This window comes from Rutidosis leptorrhynchoides, chromosome 3 (genome assembly GCF_046630445.1).
Source record: "Rutidosis leptorrhynchoides isolate AG116_Rl617_1_P2 chromosome 3, CSIRO_AGI_Rlap_v1, whole genome shotgun sequence".
NCBI lineage: Eukaryota > Viridiplantae > Streptophyta > Magnoliopsida > Asterales > Asteraceae > Rutidosis > Rutidosis leptorrhynchoides.
This window is the reverse complement of record NC_092335.1, coordinates 689,428,331-689,451,291: the sequence shown is the minus strand read 5'-3', so window position 1 is coordinate 689,451,291 and position 22,961 is coordinate 689,428,331.

Genomic DNA, 22,961 nt, shown 5'->3' with positions numbered 1-22,961 from the left:
AAAAAGGGGGATATTCGATTTCGATAATTCAACCATAGAATGTAGTTTCACGTACGTGTGTCTATTTTGTAAATCATTTATAAAACCTGCATGTATTCTCATCCCAAAAATATTAGATTTTAAAAGTGGGACTATAACTCACTTTCACAGATATTTCCTTTGAATCGAAATAACTGAAAATTAACTTTCCAATAGCCCAGGTGGTCTGAACAGATCCCGAAAATAGTAAGCAAGGTGCTCCGGTGGGGTTCTTAGTGCTTGATGCTCATCATGGTTCTCATCCTTGATGCTTGTAGCTTCAAGTGTACAACTCGTTGATGGGTTAGTATCACCTTGACAAAGATTCTACCATCAACACACAATATGTTAAGATCAAGTAAGAACACAACTTATTTAAGAGTCTTAGATGGATGATGAACCAAGGTAACATCATATCCTTAGTCTTAACACAATTACAAGTTACATTTACAACTAAAGCTACAAACTTTACTTCAATCAAGAAAGTATGAACATAATCTAAGTTAAATGAAGTGATGGAACCCTAAGCTAGAGAGCTTGAATCCTTTCACACAAGTTATAAGGTCACAAAGCTAGAAAGCTTGAACCTTTAGTGTTCTTGAAGAACTTGAAGCATAAAGCTTAGATCTTTAAGTTATATGAAGACCATAAACACAAGTTTTGATATTTATATCAAAATAATGAGATCATAAGTTAGAAAACTTAGATCTAACAAAATATATAAAGATCCAAGCTAGAAAGCTTGCATCTTGATTGTTCTTGAAGATCTTGAAGCATAAAGCTTGGATCTTTAAGTTACATGAAGATTACAAACATAAATCATTAAGTTAGCATATCATATAGATATAGAACATGTGTTTAGTTGATTTTAAAAGTCAAGTTAGAAGGATTAACTTTTGTTTGCGAACAAGTTTAGAATTAACTAAACTATGTTCTAGTGATTACAAGTTTAAACCTTCAAATAAGATAGCTTTATATGTATGAATCGAATAATGTTATGAACATCATTACTACCTCAAGTTTTCTGGATAAAACCACTGGAAATGAGAAAAATGGATCTAGCTTCAAAGGATCCTTGGATGGCTTGAAAGTTCTTGAAGCAGAATCATGACACGAAAACAGTTCAAGTAAGATTTTCACTCGAAATAAGATTGTTATAGTTGTAGAAATTGAATGAAAGTTTGAATATGAATATTACCTTGAATTAAAAAGATAACCTACTGTAAATAACAAAGGTTCCTTGATCTTAGATGATTACTTGGAATGGATTAGAAAGCTTGGAAGTAAACTTGCAAACTTGGTAGTATTCTTGATTTTTATGAAACTATACTTATGGAATTTATGAAGAACACTTAGAACTTGAAGATGAAAATTGAGAGAGATCAATTAGATGAAGAAAATTGAAGAATGAAAGTGTTTGTAGGTGTTTTTGGTCGTTGGTATATGGATTAGATATAAAGGATATGTAATTTTGTTTTCATGTAAATAAGTCATGAATGATTACTAATATTTTTGTAATTTTATGAGATACTTCATGCTAGTTGCCAAATGATGGTTCCCACATGTGTTAGGTGACTCACATGGGCTGCTAAGAGATGATCATTGGAGTGTATATACCAATATTACATACATCTAAAAGCTGTGTATTGTACGAGTACGAATACGGGTGCATACGAGTAGAATTGTTGATGAAACTGAACGAGGATGTAATTGTAAGCATTTTTGTTAAGTAGAAGTACTTTGATATGTGTCTTGAAGTCTTTCAAAAGTGTAAGAATACATATCAAAACACAACATGTATATACATTCTAATGGAGTCGTTAAGTCTTCGTTAGTCGTTACATGTAAGTGTTGTTTTGAAACCTTTAAGTTAACGATCTCAATTAATGTTGTTAACCCAATGTTTATTATATCAAATGAGATGTTAAATTATTATATTATCATGATATTATGATGTATGAATATCTCTTAATATGATATATACATTAAAATATCGTTACAACGATAATCGTTACATATAAGTCTCGTTTCGTAATTCTTGAGTTAGTAGTCTTGTTTTTACATATGTAGTTCATTGTTAACACACTTAATGATATATTTAAATATCATTTTATCATGTTAAATTTAGTGTATCAATATCTTAATATGATACATATGTATTTAGTAGACGTTATCATAACGATAATCGTTATATATATCATTTCGAGTTTCTTAACTTAGTAATCTCATTTCTTATGTATATCACACATTGTTAATATATTTAGTGAGATACTTACTCATCATAATCTTATGTCAACCATATATATATATATATATATATATATATATATACCACAACATGTAGTTTTTACAATTTTGTAACGTTCGTGAATCGCCAGTCAACTTGGCTGATCAATTGTCTATATGAAACTTATTTCATTTAATCAAGTCTTAACAAGTTTGATTGCTTAACACATTGGAAACATTTAGTCATGTAAATATCAATCTCAATTAATATATATAAACATGGAAAAGTTCGGGTCACTACAATTTTTGACACAAATGATAAGCAAAACTTTTGACATGCAGACACGGTCGAAGTCTAGACTCACTAATGCATCCTAACGACTTATCAGTTAGACACACTAATGCAGACCTAGTTCGCTAAGCCCACCGCTCTGATACCAACTGAAACACAGTTGGGGACAACCACCGTCCCACCCAGTGCCTTCCCAGCTAACCGCCTGGTGACCACTGAGTGTACCTCATATACTGATTTTAGGGCCTGCCTCTTGGCAACTGCCAACCCTCGTAAGGGATCGCAAGGAGTAAGAGCCAATGCTTCGTCACAGGTAACACTGTGAGAACCTCCTTTACGACTAACCCGCCACACATGGACGGCGTTATACCAGCTCTGATGCCAACTGAAACGACCCATCCATATTACTATAAATGCAGTACGTTATTCATTGGTCCCATAGCGAGGTATTTGACCTCTATATGATATGTTTTAGAAAAATATTGCATTCATTTTATAAAAAGCACACCATTATTATACATAATGCATGTTTTAAACAAGCGATCGATTATTTAAGAAATAATCCCCATGATACATCGGTTTCCAAATACTACACACGTGACATAACAATCGAATATAATACATGACAAAGGTTTTATTGAATGCAACACTTCATTTAAAAAAAAGCATGAGACTTCATGCACAGCTTGCTCAGATAATGCAACAGCGGAAGACTTTCTTAAGGACCTGAGAATAAACATGCTTAAATAGTCAACACAAAGGTTGGTGAGATATATAGGTTTAGCATCGATATAAATATAGACCACAAGATTTTCATAGTTATAAACATTTCAATAAAGATATTCTATAAGTTGTTGAGCGCTTCGGTAACCATACTTAACCATTAATGTGGCATATTCTCTTTATTATGAAATCACCCTACACTGTACCAAGTGTAGTAAAAATGAAGTACTATGCAATCGTTTACGATACTAGAACGACTAGCCCGGTTGGGGTTGTCAAACCCGATAGATCTATCAATAGGATTCGCGCTTACATATTCTTACAACATGTAAATATTAGTTACCAAGCTATTAGGGAAGATATGCAAGGTGGTACAACTCAACGTAGAATATATTTTAAGTACTTGTGTCCATGGCTTAAAACATAAAATGCATGTATTCTCATCCCAAAATATTTGTAGAGTTTAAAAATGGGACTATATACTCACGGTAGTAAAAGTATATTAATAATAAGTTTTTAACTTATTAAAAATATGGTCGTCGTCCTTAGATTCACGAACCTATAATAATAATAACGATTCAGATAATAATACATGTGAACAAAATTAATATAGCAAGTTCATATCATATATTCAATCACATGTGATTGTTTAAGTTTATATTTTCAATCACATGTGATTATTTATATTTTCAATCACATGTGATTATTTAAGTTTATATTTTCAATCACATGTGATTATTTATATTTTCAATCACATGTGATTATTTATATTTTCAATCACATGTGATTATTTAAGTTTATATTTTCAATCACATATGATTATTTAAGTTGTCAAGTTTAGTAGTCCAAAATAGTTCGAAAAGTCCAACAGTCCAATAATCGGTGTATATATATATATATATATAATCTTAGAATTACCCTACAGCGTATTGTGTACATATTGTCTTGCATCAATCCAGAGACATATTGTATATGTGTTGTCTTAGAATTAACTAAGACGTATTGTGTACGTATTGTCTTAAGATTTATCAAAACGTATTGTGCACGTATTGTCTTGGAACGTACCAAGATTATTATATATATATACAATCTCGAAATTAATCAAGATTATAATATTTTGTTATACTAATGATAACATGTCCAAATATATATATAGGATATAGGAAAAGTTAACAAGGATATGGTTATTATAGTTTTTATAATATAAATTTCGTCCATACCACGTTAATTTTAGCAGGTTTTGTTTTGCTCGCCAAATATTCATTACAACTCCGTTTAAAGTGAATCAAATTGCTATGGATTCCTTAAGAATCAATTTTACAAAACCAATTCAAAAATTTTATCCCAAGTAGTAATTTTTAGAGCTTTACCCTCTTTTTGTGTCGGTGGACAGATTTGGAAAAATCCCGACATCCACCCAATATATGATTTTTGATAAAATACTTTCACTTTGTCTAAAATCATGAACAAAATACTGGAAGTCTTATTTACATATATTAACATATTTCCAAAGTCTTAGCCTCGAACTCAAAGTCTAAGATAGGTTTTTAATTCCCAACCCAAAACAGCCCGCTTTTTACTTAATGGAGATTAAAGGATATATGTTAAGTTTCAAGGTGTTCTTCATATGTACAAGTTATAAGTTCTTATATTAACTTAATATATCATCATAATACATATAAATAAGTGTTATTAGAGTTAAGTTAGAAAGATAAGATTAGTTTTTCAAACAAGTTTAGAATCAACTAAACTATGTTCTAGTTTATAAACTCTTATATAGATAGCTATAAACATATGAATTGAACAAGAGTTGAAGTAGAGTTTTTACCTTAAGTTTAGAATGTAAAGTTGCTGGAAAGAAGTAGTAGAACAAAACTTGAGAGAGTTCTTGTAAGTGTGTGTGAAAATTGGAAGTAAAATTTAGAAAATGAATGTGTAAAAATGAGTTAGAAATGGTGCTTATTTATAGGCTTGAAAATTTGGCTTTTAGTGAAAATATCTAAGATAAGTTAAAATGTATTAAGTCATGGATGATATATTAAATTGATTAGGTCATGGATGACATATTACACAAATAATTGCATATTTCTATTGGTATATACCAATAGTAAATACTTCTAGAAGCTGTGTATAATATGGGTAAAAATACCGTATGAATGCGAGTAGAATTCTTGAGAAAATTGAACAGAAATACGAGTATAGCTATCCTTTATATGTATTGGTATATTATAAAGTGTATTCAATACTTGTAAGGATGTATTTACACTCGTAATACATTATATGTAAATACATTTTAACATAAGTTAATTACGTTGTTTAAATAGTAACATATATATTGTTCAAAAACTCTTTATGTAACAGACTGAAACCCGGGCTAGTTGTAAGTTACCTATTTTGCCCTTAGGGTTTGTGCTTAGTCTTAAGTACTTTTATTTTAATTATTTTATTAGTGTTTTATTATAATTGTGTTGTGACCAGTTTGTGACAAGGGTCCCAGAACAGGTTGGTTTATTTAATTTGGACTCCGTTAGGACTGCCTAAGGAGATACGAAAGGTTATCAGATAAGATAACTGGTAAATACCCGTGTGATATGGGGTATGGGTTTATAACCCATTTATATGTATGTTTCTGGAGGTTTCTTCTCATTTCCTAAAATAAGAAGAAAAAAAAAACTACTCCGTACCTAATCTTCCTCATCTCTAAACCCTAAGATCAAAGTTTGTTAATTTGTTGGAATTCAAGTTAGAAATCAGTTCCTTGTATACTAGTGATCATCATAAGGTAAGTATTACTCAGATTCATGTAATGATTCTTGCTCTAATTGGGTTTTGTGTTAAATGGGTTTTTGATAGAAATTAGCTCAAATCTAGTTGTTTGATGTTTAAAAACATCAATAGATGTTAGAAATAGGTTGTATATATGTTTAATAGCTTCCATGTGCTTAAAATTTGATCAAAATCGCTCAAAAATCGAGTTTTGGGCAAAAAATGTTCGAAATCAGCGAACTTGTTCGAAACCAGTTGCTACAGTATTTTTTGCTACAGTATTTTTGCTACAGTATTTTTCTACAGTACCCGAGTTGCTACAGTATCACTATTTGCTACAGTACCTTTTATGAAATTGAAACGGGCGTAACTTTCAAAACGTAACTCCGTTTTTTATGAATAAACTATCGTTAGAATTGTATTAAAGAATAATTTTCAATGGTGAACTTTTAAGAAACTAGATCAAACTGTTTTTGGGCCGGAAAAGGAGTTTTAGTGTGTATGTCGTGTTTTGCACGCACCTGTATGCCATTATTGAGTGGAGTCATGATGTAGACTCATAGAATTATGAATATATGGTGTTATGACCTAGTTAATAGTATGAAATGATTATATTATTTATTGGATATGTATATTAACTTTTTTTTTGTTGTTCTCAGGTTATAAGGACAAGGAGAAAGCTCAGAAATAATAACTGAGCAGTTGTTGGTAATTGGTGAGTGGGTCTATCTCCGGATAGAGTTTAAGTAGCATATCATGCTACTGTGGTTGACTCTTTTACCATGCATAGTGTAGAAATTTCCATGTTAGAATAATATAGTATAACTGATGTTGTATGTGATTTATGTGTACACTGTGTGAATGGCACCAGTCGGGCCTAGGGAGACTGGGGACTCGAGACCGTGCCTGGGAGAGATTAGAGTCCGTATGAGGTCAACCGTGCCTAGGGGAGGTTGGGTCCATAGGCTACTAATTGTGGAGTATAGTGTGAACGATGCATCACCTGCATCTGGATAACTATAATGCGAATTGAGTAGCAGGGACTATCGGTAGACTCAAGTCCGATCAGCTAGGAGTCGTGTGCTCGTACAAGCCGCTGATCCTCGTATTGTCTTATTGTATGCTAGTTGGTAGTTAGCATGTGTTGTTGTTGGTATATAGCTTGTGTGTGACTTAAGCTATATCTGTTAGATAGATTCCATTCACTTAGCGGTGCGCTAATCCCCCACATATTCTCCCCTTGCAGGTTTAGGTACTGCTAGTCGGGATGGGTGCTGATGCAGAAGACATGTTCGACAACCCTACTCTGATGTGGACTTTTGTTTAAATCATGTTTTGTAATAACGTAACACCGTTGTGTAAACTTAAACTTAATTACTCAAATTAATGTAATGACGCGACTTATAGTGTGTTTGTTAATAAAGTCTTCCGCTGTGTTTTTTAAAAAAAAAATTTGCCGGTGTTACAAGTTGGTATCAGAGCATGGTTTGGCCACTAATACGTGCGCGTATTTTGTTCCCAAACCCTGAGGCAAGTCAAACATGTCTGTGGGAGTGGGGGCTAAGTGAAAATAGGATATACGTGTGTTAGTTGTGATTGAACTAACTGTTATCCACTAAGCTTTTGTGTGAGCTGTTTTGTAGCACAGGTATGGCTGATGGAAACGCAACTGGCCCATCCAACCCAGGAACATTCTGAGCACCAGAAGAGGGTGTTGAGTCGGATGATGATCAGAGTAGTTACATCCTTCAGTTAGAAAGCAAGCTAAAAGAGGCCGAGGACAAAATTAATGAGCTTGAATTGGCGAGGCATTCTGGAAATGATGATACACCACCTGGATTCCCAACCGCGCAATCCCAAACGATACCTAATGTGCCCCAGAACCAGTTTCAGAATCAAATACCTAACCAATATTATATGCCACCACAAAACACCTTTACTTACCAAAATCCCATGATGATGAATCCATACCAAATGCAAATGTTCCATCAACCTTACATGCAACCACCCAAAAGATGTACTTATAAGAACTTCCGTGATTGCAAACCCTCCGAGTTCTCTGGAAGTACTAATCCGACTGTAACTCTCAATTGGTTGCGAGAAGTTGAAAGGGTATTTGAAGCGTGTCAGTGTGAACCCGAGCTGAAGGTAACATATGCTAGTAGACTGTTGAAAGGTAGGGCTATGATTTGGTGGGATTCTTTGATTTCCAGTATACCGAAAGAGCAAGTGAGTATGATCACATGGGAGCAGTTTTATGGGAAGGTGTGTGAACAGTATTGTAATCCGTTTGATATGAACCGAATCAAGACTGAGTTTCTTGAAATGAAGATGACACCTCAAATGACGATTGATGAGGTAGTAGAGAAGTTTATGGATAAACTGAGGTTTGTACAACAATGGGTGCTAGACGAAGCATCTCGTATTCAGCATTTTGTTAATATTATTCTGCCAGAGTACCGAACTTTTGTTAGAACAGCTACATCGTTGTCTCAAGCTGTTGTGATGGCTAAGATGGTAGAAAGTGATGTTCAGGCTGCCAGAAACAGAATGTTTGGTAATGTGCTACAACAAGGTGGGCAAGTATCTGGTCAATCAGGATTTAAATCCAAGAAGTCTAGTGGGTTTAAATTAAAGGGTAAAAGTGGTCAGAGTAGTACTGGATCTGGATCAGGTAAAGGGAATTAGTGTCACACGTGTCGATCTTCTCACAGTGGTCAGTGTTCTGAGGCTACAAGAAGATGCTTAAAGTGTGGTGTTGTTGGGCATGAGTCTTCAGCATGTCCGTATCCGAATAGTGTGTGTTGGACTTGTCACAAACCAGGGCATCGTGCAGTTAGTTGTCCGTCGAAGAGTGGTAGTTCCGGGGCAGGGTCAGGGGCGCGTTTAGCATCAGCTGGAGGCTCAACTGCCTCGAGTGGGCAGAAGAGGAAGAACCCTTCAACAGCAGAGGCTAGAGCATTTCATATGTCGGTTGAGAATGCTGTGGCAACCGACGAAGTGATCACCGGTATGTTTCTAATCAACTCAATACCTACTCGCGTATTGTTTGATTGTGGTGCCAATAGGTATTTTATGTCCCTAGATTTCTGTGCTAAGTTGAATTTACCAGCTACTGTGTTACCCAAGCCGGTTAGTGTAGAAGTAGCCGATGGTAAGACCACACCCGTCACAACCTATGTGACTGGGGTTTGTATAGAGATCGAAGGGAAGTCTTTCCCGGTGACTTGTTTAGTGTTACCAATTCCTAGCTTTGATGTAGTACTAGGAATGGATTGGTTGAGCTCGCTTAGGGCTAATATTAAGTGCAATAGGAAAATGATTACCTTTCGTCCGACCGATGGAACCCGTGTTGTGGCCCGAGGGGAGCGGAGCGGGTATAATCTTCCGTTGATAACCATGATGAAAGCGAAAAATTCGATGGGAAAGGGTTGTGAATCATTTCTTGCATATGTAATTGATGCGAAGAAAGAAAAGAAAACAGTGGCTGATATTTCGGTAGTATCAGAATTTTCCGAAGTGTTCCCAGATGAGTTACTAGATCTGCCGTCGGTAAGGGAAGTCGAATATAAGATTGAGTTGGTTCCCGGAACAACTCCAGTTGCAAAAGCTCCATACCGATTAGCGCCGTCTGAAATCCGTAAAATGATGTCACAGATTCAAGAACTATTAGATCGTGGGTTTATCCGACCGAGTTCTTCACCGTGGGGTGCTCCGGTATTGTTTGTTAAAAAGAAAGATGGGTCAATGCGTATGTGTATTGATTATCGTGAATTGAACAAAAGAATAGTGAAGAATAAGTATCCGTTACCTCGAATAGACGATTTGTTCGATCAGTTACAGGGTGCTTCATTCTTTTCTAAGATAGACTTACGATCCGGATATCATCAGGTTCGTGTTGCTGAATCAGATATACCAAAAACAGCGTTCAGAACAAGGTATGGTCATTATGAATTTCTTGTCATGCCGTTTGGGTTGATGAATGCGCCAGCAATCTTCATGGATCTAATGAATAGAGTGTGTTGCCCGTTCTTAGATAAGTTTGTGATTGTGTTTATAGATGATATACTAGTGTATTCAAAGACCGAAAGTGAACATGCTGAACATCTGAGACAGGTTTTGAACATGTTGAAACGTGAACAACTATTTGCAAAATTTTCAAAGTGTGAATTTTGGTTACGTGAAGTGCAGTTTTTGGGTCATGTGATTTGTGCCGAGGGTATAAAAGTTGATCCGACAAAGATAGAAGCGGTAATTAATTGGAATTCTCTGAAGACTCCGACTGAGATTAAGAGTTTTCTGGGATTAGCCAGTTATTATCGCAGATTTATCAAGGATTTCTCGAAAATAGCGGGTCCGTTGACTAAGTTGACTCGTAAAGATGTAGCCTTTCGATGGACTGATGAACAGGATAAGGCTTTTCAGATTTTGAAACAGCTACTGTGTCAGGCACCATTATTAGCTTTACCAGAAGGTTTAGACGACTTTGTGGTATACTGTGATGCGTCATTTGCTGGGTTGGGTTGTGTATTAATGCAAAGAGATAAAGTAATCGCTTACGCCTCACGACAGTTGAAAGTTCATGAGAAGAATTATCCAGTGCATGATCTTGAAATGCCTGCAGTAGTGTTTGCTTTGAAACTGTGGAGACACTATTTGTATGGAACCCATTGTGTTATATGTACAGATCACAAGAGTTTGCAGTATATCTTCTCACAGAAAGAATTGAATATGCGTCAGAGACGATGGCAAGAGTTGATCAAAGATTACGATTGTGAAATTAAATACCATCCGGGTAAGGCAAATGTGGTTGCAGATGCGCTAAGTCGTAAAAAGTCAAGTGAAAATGTGAAATTTCTTCATTTGAATATAACTTCAGATTTGATTAACCGCTTAAGAACCATTCAGGCATGTGCTTTAGAGGACGAACATATTAAATCTGAACAAATGACCAAACAAAAAGTGGACTTAATTAATGACTCACGTGGACTAAAGACTTTAAACAGTCGTGTTTGGGTGCCTAAGCTTGGAGATTTGAGGGATTTAATCATGACAGAAGCTCACAAATCCAGATTAACAGTACATCCAGGTAGTAATAAGATGTATCATGATTTAAAAAAAGTGTATTGGTGGCCAACAATGAAATCAGATATCGCCCGTTATGTCGAAAAGTGTCATATATATGCTCAAGTGAAGGCAGAACATCAGAAACCTTATGGTTCGTTACGTCAGTTACAGATTTCAGAGTGGAAATGGGAACATATAACGATGGATTTTGTGACCAAATTACCTCGAACTCAGAAAAGACATGATATGATTTGGGTAATAGTGGATCGTCTAACTAAAAGTGCTCATTTTCTTGCTACTCGTAAAACAGCTTCATTAAGTGAGTTAGCTGAATTGTATGTGAAAGAGATAGTTAGTCGACTTGTTGTGCCGTTATCGATTATTTCAGACAGGGATTCTAGATTTGTGTCGAATTTCTGGAATAGTCTTCAACAAAATCTCAGTACACGTGTAAATTTAAGTACAGCTTATCATCCTCAGACAGACGGTCAGAGTGAAAGAATGATACAGACTTTGGAGGATTTGTTAAGGGCTTGTGTGTTAGAATACGGTGGTTCGTGGGATACACATTTGTCATTGGTCGAATTCGCGTATAATAATTCATATCATTCGAGTATAGGGATGCCGCCCTATGAAATGTTATACGGCCGTCGTTGCATAACTCCGACTTGTTGGTTAGAAGCCGGGGAGAAACAGTTTGCAGGTCCCGAAATTGTTCAAATGACAGCCGAAAAAGTTGCAATTGCGAGAGAAGAGTTGAAAGCCACTAGAGATAGGCAGAAAATGTATGTTGATCCGCGTAGACGTCCAGTAACCTTTAATGTGGGTGAACGAGTGTATCTGAAAGTTTCTCCATGGAAAGGGGTTATCAGATTCGGTAAACGTGGTAAGTTAGTACCGAGATTTATTGGTCCGTTTCCGATCAGTGAAATGTTGAATGATCAGACTGTGGTGTTAGATCTTCCACCAGAGTTAGCTGGTATTCATAATACATTCAACGTATGTTATCTTCGTAAGTGTAAAGTCGACGATGAAACACAACTTCTTCCTTTAGAAGATTTAAGGGTCGATTTGAATAAGAAATTGGTGGAAGAGTCGGTCCGTGTGGTTGACCAAAAGGTGACTAAGTTGAGAAAGAAAGAGATTCCGATGGTGTTGATTGAGTGGAAACACAGTTTGGGTTCTAACTTTACATGGGAGACAGAAGAGTTGATGAGAAATCGCTACCCTCATTTGTTTGACCAAGACCAGATTCCGAGGACGGAATCTTCTTAAGGGGGGTGGATTTGTAACAGACTGAAACCCGAGCTAGTTGTAAGTTGCCTATTTTGCCCTTAGGGTTTGTGCTTAGTCTTAAGTGCTTTTATTTTAATTATTTTATTAGTGTTTTATTATAATTGTGTTGTGACCAGTTTGTGACAAGGGTCCCAGAATAGGTTGGTTTATTTAATTTGGACTCCGTTAGGACCACCTAAGGAGATACGAAAGGTTATCAGATAAGATAACTGGTAAATACCCGTGTGATATGGGGTATGGGTTTATAACCCATTTATATGTATGTTTCTGGAGGTTTCTTCTCATTTCCCAAAATAAGAAAAAAAAAACTACTCCGTACCTAATCTTCCTCATCTCTAAACCCTAAGATCAAAGTTTGTTAATTTGTTGGAATTCAAATTAGAAATCAGTTCCTTATATACTAGTGATCATCATAAGGTAAGTATTACTCAGATTCTTGTAATGATTCTTGCTCTAATTGGGTTTTGTGTTAAATGGATTTTTGATAGAAATTAGCTTAAATCTAGTTGTTTGATGTTTAAAAACATCAATAGATGTTAGAAATAGGTTGTATATATGTTTAGTAGCTTCTATGTGCTTAAAATTTGATCAAAATCGCTCAAAAATCGAGTTTTGGGCGAAAAATGTTCGAAATCAGCGAACTTGTTCGAAACCAGTTGCTACAGTATTTTGCTACATTACCCGAGTTGCTACAGTACCCGAGTCACTATTTGATACAGTGACCGAGTTGCTACAGTGTCACTGTTTGCTACAGTAACTTTTATGAAATTGAAACGGGCGTAACTTTCAAAACGTAACTCCGTTTTTGATGAATAAACTATCGTTAGAATTGTAATAAAGAATACTTTTCAATGGTGAACTTTTAAGAAACTAGATCAAACTGTTTTTGGGCCGGAAAAGGAGTTTTAGTGTGTATGTCGTGTTTTGCACGCACCTGTATGCCATTATTGAGTGGAGTCATGATGTAGACTCATAGAATTATGAATATATGGTGTTATGACCTAGTTAATTGTATGAAATGATTATATTATTTATTAGATATGTATATTAACTTTGTTTGTGTTGTTCTCAGGTTATAAGGACAAGGAGGAAGCTCAGAAATAATAACTGAGCAGTTGCTGGTAATTGGTGAGTGGGTCTATCTCCGGATAGAGTTTAAGTAGCATATCATGCTATTGTGGTTGACTCTTTTACCATGCATAGTGTAGAAATTTCCAAGTTAGAATAATATAGTATGCATGATGTTGTATGTGATTTATGTGTACACTGTGTGAATGGCACCAGTCGGGCCTAGGGAGACTGGGGACTCGAGACCGTGCCTGGGAGAGATTAGAGTCCGTATGAGGTCAACCGTGCCTAGGGGAGGTTAGGTCCATAGGCTACTAATTGTGGAGTATAGTGTGAATGATGCATCACCTGCATCTGGATAACTATAATGTGAATTGAGTAGCAGGGACTATCGGTAGACACAAGTCTGAACGCAGTTTATAATCGTCAAGATACAAATGAGGTTTAAGATGAAATCAAGTGGCAACTTGAAGAATTGTTTAGTTTCATATGTTATAGTCAATATTTTAATTCATTTTAATTGTCCAATGTTGGTAGTCCACAGTTAGCAATTCAATAATTCATAGATAATTTAATATATAATATTCGAATTAATTAATACGTATCGTGACCCGTATTCGTCTCAGACTCGATCACAACTCAAACTATATATATTATTGTAGAATCAACCTCAACCCTGTATAGCGAACCCGATCATTACAGCATATAGAGTGTCTATGGTTATTCCAAATAATATATAGATGCGTCGATATGATATGTCAAAACCTTGTATACGTGTCCTGATATTTAAAGTGTGTAAAACTAAATAACAGAAATTAAATGACGATAAATAAAGTGCGTAAAGTAAATAACAGAAATAAAATTGTAATAAAATAAATTGCGAGAATTAAAATGTAATACGGAATTAATAGTTAGCTAGGGACAGTTAGCTAGAATTTTGTTAGCGTGGATTCTTAACAAAATTTCATATTGTTAATTAGTCTGTTTCTAATCAATTTTTATTGTGTCCATTATTTCTTCATTATGCCACTTGTTGGATTCTGATAGGTCAAAATCCAAATATGAAATTGAATTTGAATGAAAATAGTTATTCTTTGGTGAACGGATACGTATATCGGTGGTTGTAAATAGGATAGTAAACAACTGTTAAATCAGCTTCGAAGAATGTACAGTGTAACTTTTTAATGTGAATATTAAATATCCCTCAGGTATTACCTACCCGTTAATATATTTTCATCAATAACAGTTTGTACAAAAGGATTTTTAATTACAATCTTTATGAAAACATATATACATATATATTTTCTTCAGATGTAATCATGGATTTAATGAGTCAATATGATATTAGACTCATTTGATTTACCATTAGAATAAGAATATATAATCTCTAAAACATTAGAGATTACATATTCGCCATACTAAAAGAAGATAATTGATATAGAACAATACGTAGAACGATGATTATACTCGAGATACATAATGAGATGTTGAGGCATGTGATGTTGAAACTTGGGTTGTTGGTGGTACTGGTATTGATGTTGGGGTACTGTTGGTGCCGGTGATGTTGCTAAAGCTGGTAAATTTTGCACCATATTCTCCCAATTGTTTACTTGAGCACGAAGTTCGCTAACTTCTTCTATTATTCCGGAATGATTGTCGATCGGAACGAGCGGATGAATAAGGTTTAGAATCTGAGTTATGATATAGTCGTGGCGAGATATTCGGGAAATGAGGGTGAAAATGGTGTTACGAACAGGTTCGCCGGTAAGTGCTTCAGGTTCTTCGCCAAAAGGTGAATTTGATTAGTGGAAGGGATCGCCTTCTGCGCGTCTCCACTGATTAAGTCGACTACGAATCCATCAGATGAATTGGAGATGGATGATTGGTTGATTCATTCTGGTGACGCTGCTTTTGGAGCTTAGGTGAAACTCCATATCGGAATAGTTATCGGAATCCGAGGAATTCGAACTGGTTGAGGGATTCATCTCGTACGATCAGATGAAGGATTTTTTATAAGAAATAGATTATAGGATGTAGATTAGTACCCTGTAATACAAAATTTACATATGCATATATAATACTAAAATCCCATAAGTTACGGAGGAATCTATGGAAGCTGTCAGGCAAAGGTAACAATAACAGATACGCTAAGATATGAATCAGCAGATACGCTAAGATATGAATTTTATCTATACACTATTCATGCAATCATTGCAATATGATGTGTCTAGACTAAGAATAATGAGCAGCTAATTTCCCAAGGATGATAAGCAGATGATTTTTGATAAAAATGATAAGCAAAACTTTTGACATGCAGACACGGTCGAAGTCCAGACTCACTAATGTATCTAAACAACTATCAGTTAAACATACTAATGCAAGACCTGGTTCGCTAAGACCACCGCTCTGATACCAACTGAAGTGACCCGTCCTAATCCATCCGGACGAAGTCCATATCGATTATAAACGATTCACATCAGTTGATTACATCGCGAGGTACTTGACCTCTATATGATACATTTTACAAACATTGCATTCGTTTTTGAAAAAACAATCTTTCATTATATCGAAAGTTGACAGGCATGCATACCATTTCATAATATCCAACTATAATTGACTTAATAATAATCTTGATGAACTCGACGACTCGAATGCAACGTCTTTTGAAATATGCCATGAATGACTCCAGGTAATATCTATAAAATGAGAAAATGCACAGCGGAAGATTTCTTTCGTTCCTGAGAATAAACATGCTTCCAAGTGTCAACCAAAAGGTTGGTGAGTTCATTTGTTTATCATAAATAATCATTTCATAATTTTAATAGACCACAAGATTTCATATTTCCATTTCTCGTAAACATACATCCCATGCATAGAGACAAAAAATATCATTCATATGGATTGAACACCTGGTAACCGACATTCACAATATACATATAAGAATATCCCCATCATTTCGGGATCCTCCTTCGAACATGATATAAATTTCAAAGTACTAAAGCATCCGGTACTTTGGATGGGGCTTGTTGGGCCCGATAGATCTATCTTTAGAGTTCGCGTCAATTAGGGTGTCTGTTCCCTAATTCTTAGATTACCAGACTTAATAAAAAAGGGCATATTCGATTTCGATCATTCAACCATATAATGTAGTTTTGATTACTTGTGTCTATTTCGTAAAACAGTTATAAAAAATTACGCATGTATTCTCAGCCCAAAAATATAAAGGGTAAAAAGGTAAATGAAACTCACCTAAAGTATTTTGTAGTAAAAATACATATGACGACATTGAACAAGTGTAGGGTTGGCCTCGGATTCACGAACCTATATCATTTATATATATATTAAAACATATAATCGTAATCAAACCACTGTATATATATTTAGTTATGTAATTGTTATAATAATTTATAAGTTTTATTATCTGATTATATATTTTCATTTTATATCAAATTAATAATATAGTTATGTTATGTGTAAAAAAAATATATATATATATATATTCTTTATATATATATAGTCTTCATTTTTATATTTATAATCTTAACATCGTTATTAACACCTTTATCTTCATAGTAGTAATTATTTTAATAATAATACTAGTAATAACAATTATAATAATAATAACAATAATAATAATAATAATAATAATAATAATAATAATAATAATAATAATAATAATAATAATAATAATAATAATAATAATAATAATAATAATAATAATAATAATAATAATAATAATAATAAAAGGCTACCTTAACAAGCTTTAAAAAGAAATTGATGTCCCAGCTAGGAATTGAACCCGAGACCTCTCGGTTAAACACACATAAATACACCCAAACCATACCAACTAATCTGTTTTTCCTGATTATAATCATGCCTATATCTATTTAACTCATCAACAGTCTGTTTCTTTTTCTCCTTTATAATAAAAAAATATAAAAATATGTTACAAGCCAGGATTGAACCTGTGACCACTCGCCTAAGACAAACACGCATAACCATTGATCTGTTTCTGCTTTATCTGATTTAATGCCACAGCTTATTTACATAACCGATATCTATCTGTATCCTTAATCGTAACAATCATAACAACATCCTCATCTTACGGGTTATTATCATCATTTACCGTCATCATCTTCATCATACGCTAATCATCTTCATAATCATGATCCTAACATCCTCTAGTAATCATCTTTGTCCTCATCATAAATCTTAATACATTACGCTTATATTTATAATCAAAGGTTATTGGACCGGCCCAAAAACAACAAAGAACATAATGACCCAAATAAGCAATTTCACAAGCCCAATATCCTAAACCCATTTAGTGTTCCGTAATATGTTTAGATATTAACATAATCTATTTGCTATCCCTATCGTGGTGGGTTCCGATTGTTAAGAAAAGAGGAGGCAGAAACAACCACTCTTCATCATCAAAACTAGAGCATCATCATCGTTATCTTTTCTTGATCACCATAGTATATCATACTTATTATTTATATCATCATCATTCGTGAACTATAACCCTCACTATTCTTCATCGTACATCAACATCACCATCAATATCGTTGTAACTCTCATCGTTTTGATAATTATCTTCTTCCATTAACACGGCCATCGTCATCTATCTTGTCTGCTTCATCATCACGTGATTTATCACCTTGTTTATCACTATCGTAAATCTTCATCATCGACAGGAAATAGAAAACAGATGTTGCAGTAGCAGCTTAGCTTGTCTAGGTGTTGAGGTTCGAACAACAGAATAAAAAGGATAGCAGTAGCAGCAAGTTTAAGGTGATGGTTGTGAGGTAATCAGTGATGGTAGTGTGTTCTTGGGTGGGTTTAGTGATTGATTGAAGAAGAAAGACAGGAACATAATTGTAGTTGTAAGATAGTATTCTGTAATTGGTTTGTGGGTGTGGGATAGATCGTGAAGGAGAGCAACAATAGCAACAGTAGCGTACATGAATTTCAGCAGTCTTGTTCGATGTGTCTTGATGATGGTTATCGATGATTGAGGGTGGTGGTGGAGATTGTTTATAGTAGACGTGGTGGTGTTGTGGTAGAGTAGTGCTTAGATCGAGTTTACAATAGATAGTAGCTTCGGTGTGTTCATGGTGTTACTCGAATAGAAATATAGAATCGAGAGAAGAAAGAAATATAACAGTGGTGATTTGTAGGTGGCTTTGTATGTCGACGGTGTCTATAATGGTTGAAGAGGTTCGATGGTTGGTTGTCTAGTATGAAGAAGGTTAGGAAATGAAGTGGGTTTCCTCTAACATATGTATACTATAGGTGGTGAGTTGTTTGGTTTGCATATAACATATATGTATATAATAGGTTCACAGATGCAAGGAAACAAGGATTAGCTACAGTAATTAATCATACTATCAATCAATAACAGTAATGTTTAATCATTCACTTGATTCTTGATTTACTTTTTCCGTTATATGCTCAATCAATGAAAACATAAATCAAAAAGTTTATAATAATATAATATATAATAATAATAATAATTCAATCGACTCATTGATTATACAGTGATCCACGAATAATTAGCAACCTCAGGTGACCACTTGGGGTTTGTATTCTATCAATTTGCAAGCATAAATAGAAACGTGCATTTGTTTGTGTAGGTCCACGACAAGGGCAAAAGGAAGAGCAAATTCAAACATTTGTGTTAGTGGGTTTCGTTATGATGTGTTGTGAATGATTTATATATTTAATCTTATTTTAACAATAACATTATAATATAAATTTCAACAAAAACGTGTTCTTGATTAGTTAGTCATCATGAAATATTGATTAAGTTTATATCACGGGCTGGATTTCATGCTATTTTGTAAATCACTTTACCATTTTCCGAATATTGTTAAAAAGGAAAGGTTTTCTAATCAAAGTGGACCTCTTAACAGAGACTCGTGATCATAAATCAATGTATCTGATAAATCAATCATTTGATATCATCTTCTAATTCCATCGATAATTATTTGAATACATTTTGAAACAATTACGTTTATGTAAAGTATTATACGTCTAATACTTTGTTAATGTTTTCAAGCTATAATATATATATATATATATATATATATATATATATATATATATATATATATATATATATATATATATATCAATATACACATAAATGTTCGTGAATCGTTGAGCATAGTCAAAGGGTAATTGATTACATGAATATAGATTTCAAAACTTTTTAAGACTCAACATTACAGACTTGCTTATCATGTCGAAACTATATAAAGATTAAGTTTAAATTTGGTTGGAAATCTCTGGGTCGTCACAGTGCTGATGCAGAAGACATGTTTGACAACCCTACTCTGATGTGGACTTTTGTTTAAATCATGTTTTGTAATAACGTAACACCGTTGTGTAAACTTAAACTTAATTACTCAGATTAATGTAATGACGCGACTTATAGTGTGTTTGTTAATAAAGTCTTCCGCTGTGTTTTTAAAAAAAAAAATTGCCGGTGTTACAAGTTGGTATCAGAGCATGGTTTGGCAGCAAATACGTGCGCGTATTTTGTTCCCAAACCCTGAGGCAAGTCAAACATGTCTGTGGGAGTGGGGGCTAAGTGAAAATAGGATATACGTGTGTTAGTTGTGATTGAACTAACTGTTATCCACTAAGCTTTTGTCTGAGCTGTTTTGTAGCACAGGTATGGCTGATAGAAACGCAACTGGCCCATCCAACCCCGGAACATTCAGAGCACCAGAAGAGGGTGTTGAGTCGGATGATGATCAGAGTAGTTACATCCTTCAGTTAGAAAGCAAGCTAAAAGAGGCCGAGGACAAAATTAATGAGCTTGAATTGGCGAGGCATTCTGGAAATGATGATACACCACCTGGATTCCCAACCGCGCAATCCCAAACGATACCTAATGTGCCCCAAAACCAGTTTCAGAATCAAATACCTAACCAATATTATATGCCACCACAAAACACCTTTACTTACTAAAATCCCATGATGATGAATCCATACCAAATGCAAATGTTCCATCAACCTTACATGCAATCACCCAAAAGATGTACTTATAAGAACTTCCGTGATTGCAAACCCTCCGAGTTCTCTGGAAGTACTGATCCGACTGTAACTCTCAATTGGTTGCGAGAAGTTGAAAGGGTATTTGAAGCGTGTCAGTGTGAACCCGAGCTGAAGGTAACATATGCTAGTAGACTATTGAAAGGTAGGGCTATGATTTGGTGGGATTCTTTGATTTCCAGTATACCGAAAGAGCAAGTGAGTATGATCACATGGGAGCAGTTTTATGGGAAGGTGTGTGAACAGTATTGTAATCCATTTGATATGAACCGAATCAAGACTGAGTTTCTTGAAATGAAGATGACACCTCAAATGACGATTGATGAGGTAGTAGAGAAGTTTATGGATAAACTGAGGTTTGTACAACAATGGGTGCTAGACGAAGCATCTCGTATTCAGCATTTTGTTAATATTATTCTGCCAGAGTACCGAACTTTTGTTAGAACAACTACATCGTTGTCTCAAGCTGTTGTGATGGCTAAGATGGTAGAAAGTGATGTTCAGGCTGCCAGAAACAGAATGTTTGGTAATGTGCTACAACAAGGTGGGCAAGTATCTGGTCAATCAGGATTTAAATCCAAGAAGTCTAGTGGGTTTAAATTGAAGGGTAAAAGTGGTCAGAGTAGTACTGGATCTGGATCAGGTAAAGGGAATTGGTGTCACACGTGTCGATCTTCTCACAGTGGTCTGTGTTCTGAGGCTACAAGAAGATGCTTAAAGTGTGGTGTTGTTGGGCATGAGTCTTCAGCATGTCCGTATCTGAATAGTGTGTGTTGGACTTGTTACAAACCAGGGCATCGTGCAGTTAGTTGTCCGTCAAAGAGTGGTAGTTCCGGGGCAGGGTCAGGGGCGCGTTTAGCATCAACTGGAGGGTCAACTGCCTCGAGTGGGCAGAAGAGGAAGAACCCTTCAACAGCAGAGGCTAGAGCTTTTCAGATGTCGGTTGAGAATGTTGTGGCAACCGACGAAGTGATCACCGGTATGTTTCTAATCAACTCAATACCTACTTGCGTATTGTTTGATTGTGGTGCCAATAGGTGTTTTATGTCCCTAGATTTTTGTGCTAAGTTGAATTTACCAGCTACTGTGTTACCCAAGTCGGTTAGTGTAGAAGTAGCCGATGGTAAGACCACACCCGTCACAACCTATGTGACTGGGGTTTGTATAGAGATCGAAGGGAAGTCTTTTCCGGTGACTTGTTTAGTGTTACCTATTCCTAGCTTTGATGTAGTACTAGGAATGGATTGGTTGAGCTCGCTTAGGGCTAATATTAAATGTAATAGGAAAATGATTACCTTTCGTTCGACCGATGGAACCCGTGTTGTGGCCCGAGGGGAGCGGAGCGGGTATAATCTTCCGTTGATAACCATGATGAAAGCGAAAAAGTCGATGGAAAAGGGTTGTGAATCATTTCTTGCATATGTAATTGATGCGAAGAAAGAAAAGAAAACAGTGGCTGATATTCCGGTAGTATCAGAATTTTTCGAAGTGTTCCCAGATGAGTTACCAGGTCTGCCGCCGGTAAGGGAAGTCGAATATAAGATTGAGTTAGTTCCTGGAACAACTCCAGTTGTAAAAGCTCCATACCGATTAGCGCCGTCTGAAATCCGTGAAATGATGTCACAGATTCAAGAACTATTTGATCGTGGGTTTATCCGACTGAGTTCTTCACCGTGGGGTGCTCCGGTATTGTTTGTTAAAAAGAAAGATGGGTCAATGCGTATGTGTATTGATTATCGTGAATTGAACAAAAGAACAGTGAAGAATAAGTATCCGTTACCTCGAATAGACGATTTTGTTCGATCAGTTACAGGGTGCTTCATTCTTTTCTAAGATAGACTTACGATCCGGATATCATCAGGTTCATGTTGCTGAATCAGATATACCAAAAACAGCGTTCAGAACAAGGTATGGTCATTATGAATTTCTTGTCATGCCGTTTGGGTTGACGAATGCGCCAGCGATCTTCATGGATCTAATGAATAGAGTGTGTCGCCCGTTCTTAGATAAGTTTGTGATTGTGTTTATAGATGATATACTGGTGTATTCAAAGACCGAAAGTGAACATGCTGAACATCTGAGACAGGTTTTGAACATGTTGAAACGTGAAGAACTATTTGCAAAATTTTCAAAGTGTGAATTTTGGTTACGTGAAGTGCAGTTTTTGGGTCATGTGATTTGTGCCGAGGGTATAAAAGTTGATCCGACAAAGATAGAAGCGGTAATTAATTGGAATTCTTCGAAGACTCCGACTGAGATTAAGAGTTTTCTGGGATTAGTAGGTTATTATCGCAGATTTATCAAGGATTTCTCGAAAATAGCGGGTCCGTTGACTAAGTTGACTCGTAAAGATGTAGCCTTTCAATGGACTGATGAACAGGAAAAGGCTTTTCAGATTTTGAAACACATACTGTGTCAGGCACCAGTATTAGCTTTACCAGAA